Consider the following 2,893-nt stretch of genomic DNA (forward strand, 5'->3'; position numbering starts at 1 on the left):
TTGTACGATCAATTTAGCCAAACCTTGCCTTATGAACACCACAATTCTTCAGCATTAACGGTTGGTGTTAGCATGTAGCTAATGTTTGCTTTTCGCTAAGATAACAATTGCATGACATCAGTTGGTGTTATAACATTTAACAAAAATCATGTGGGCCGCACACACAATTTCAATTACTTTTTTTCTTTTAGCTGTCATCTAGTCTTGTGGATGCATCTCAGGTGTATGATGAGATCAACATAAACAGCAGCAATCCAGCGGCACATACAGTAAGAGCCCAATTTCATCTTTAAATGTAATCACTATTGCTAATTTTTGGCTGTGAAGTGTTATAATTTGTAGTTGTATTCTCAAACTGTCTTTGAAACAATCAGTTCTTTATTTAATTGCTGTCACTACAGTCTCGAATGGCCAAATATAGACAGCACCATGAGGAATGCTTCAATCGTCACAAAATTGCAGAGGAGGAGCGAAATGCTAAAGAAAGACAGCATACAATGAATTTGTTAAAGCGTGCACAACTGGTTCAACAATTGGCACAACTGGATATGCTTGTGAGTAATATACTTGAACATCTTGCAGAAATTACTCTCTGTGCCCAACCTCTTTTCGTTCATTACTAGGAGCTTGATTGCGTGATTGTGTTTTTTTTATTATTTGTTATTCAATGCAGCACAGTCAAAGCTGGGTTCTTCAACTGACGGCCAGTGGGGCGGATACGGCCCTTAATTATTTTTTTTACTTGTCCTCTGATTAATTCCCATGAACCCAGAGAAAAACTTTTGGCCTATTATATTTCATCTGTATGCACTATTGGACTTTTACTGCAAATGTTCATTTATCCTGAAATTTTGTTATCTTGCTAACTTTTAGAAGTTAGTAAGGCAATGATGAGTAGTCTACATTTCTATTCCAAATGACCATTCGTCTTATTTTGTTTTGTTGTTGTGCTGGAGTCAACTATCTTGTTTCCTTTCATCACTTTCTCAGCTTTTGACATGCCTTTCTTTCTTTTCCTCCCTTAGCTAACTTCGCAATCCCCATTGCATGATGATATTCAGGTATGTCTACAACTTCAAACAGGGGCAAGTTTTAAAAGGGAAGCTACTGTAAAACTCCATGATCATTGACATGCTCTGTGTACATCAAGCAGTGATAGGGGTGCAATTATTTGGCATGTTTTTTTAAATGCCAATTGAATTTGAATTTTGCACATAATAAGTTGGATTCGTCTTTTTAGTCACTAGCCTCATCAGATACCTCGTCCCTGGATGAATCAACGATAACCAGTGATCCGTTGGAAGATGGAGAGCCAGCAACACAGGTAACACTGCATTGCTTGCTGCATTTGAACAATAGGCCATTATTTACTTTTCAATGGTACAAGTATATTCAGTGTGGATAATATCACTATTATCATTTGGCATCATTAAATAAACCATCATTAATCCAGTAATTTTCATGATGCTCTTCAAAAATACACCTCATATAGTTTGTTAATTTACCAATTTATTATCCCTGAAAAAGAGTGAAGGTTGATCACTCCTTGAGCATTATAGGGAGTGGAATTTGTCATAAATCCCATCCTCAAAACATCAGTATCATTTTCAATCATTTTCAATCATACCAGTGTTTATTATTTATTATTATTATTTATTATGTTATTTAATATAAGGTCAAAAATGCATGTGAATGAAAAATGTTTGCTGAGTAATTTGTACATAATGGAATGCTTTTATCTTTTTGTCCTTTTTTCTCTTTTAAGACAACAGCTCCTCTTACGTGTGTTACATCGTCAGATGGTCAAAGATCTTGGAATTGTTCAGTGGATGACTCAAAAAGGACATCCTCAAGACAAAGACAGGTATTTTCCTACAGTCTAATAACAGTCGTGTACATTTTTATGTCTATATAAAGCTATTTTTATGTGGCTTTTCATTATTTAAACGTTACTTAATGTAGCCTTTATATGTCATATCCCGAAGCTAAAAGAGATAATGTTCCTGTAATAAAAGTCCAATGCATCAACACAATACATGACACTCAGTATAGTAAAGGATGACCTATGTTACTAAACAGAATCTTTTTTCTTTTTTTCCAAGGCCACTTCATATATGGAAACATCCCTTGATGAATCCGATCTCACAGGCTATAGTGATTGTGGCTATGTCCCAGACTCTGAAGCAGGAAGTTCCTCTGAGCCTGATGAAGACACACCACTGTATCCAATTGTGAAAAAGCCCCTGCCGTCTCTGCGATATCCCATTTTATCTCTATCAAAACAAGATATTGATTCAGGAAGCCCAGAAAAAAGAGACACTGCAGTCAGCCCTAAGAAGAGGAACTTGATCACTCAAAGTAATGTTTATGTTGTATTTGGTAATTGAAGTCTAGAAATGAAGAACCATATCAATCTGTTTCAAATTGGAAGAATGCAAATGTAGTCTATCAGGTCAAATATGGATTACTTTCTCCTTAGATGTTGCATACATGTATGTTCAATTGATGTATAACATTACACTATACCAAATTATTTTGATTTAATGTGCAACTGCAATAATGTGGGCAATACATTCAGAATTGACTTTTGGTTTTTCATCTTAAGGCTACAACTGCTGAGGCTATGCCATATTTAAAAAAAATATTCTCTTACATTTTCTCCTCAGAAAAAGTTGATTCCACACAAGATCAGGACACGTCAGGTGATGAGGATGAGTGTGTTGAGTCGACCACTGAGGCAACAGGCGAAGATGGCCAGGAGCCACCAGAGACTACACCTTTACTTCCGACCACTGCTACCAGTTCCACTCCTCCCAGTACTCTTCTCAATCAAGGTTTGTTTTCGCTTGGGTTAGATCTTTTTTTAACGGAAAAAAGTTAGTATCTGCAATAT

At 36.1% G+C, this 2,893-nt stretch overlaps 1 long non-coding RNA gene across 1 annotated transcript; it reads left to right on the forward strand.

The window, feature by feature from the left end:
* The first annotated feature begins 1,730 nt into the window (after window positions 1-1,730).
* Window positions 1,731-2,358, forward strand: LOC136182379 (uncharacterized). The gene is made up of 2 exons (XR_010668630.1): window positions 1,731-1,864; window positions 2,103-2,358. It is a non-coding gene; the product is annotated as an uncharacterized lncRNA (long non-coding RNA).
* The last annotated feature ends 535 nt before the right edge of the window (window positions 2,359-2,893 follow it).

The sequence above is a fragment of the Labrus bergylta genome, chromosome 14 (assembly GCF_963930695.1).
Source record: "Labrus bergylta chromosome 14, fLabBer1.1, whole genome shotgun sequence".
NCBI lineage: Eukaryota > Metazoa > Chordata > Actinopteri > Labriformes > Labridae > Labrus > Labrus bergylta.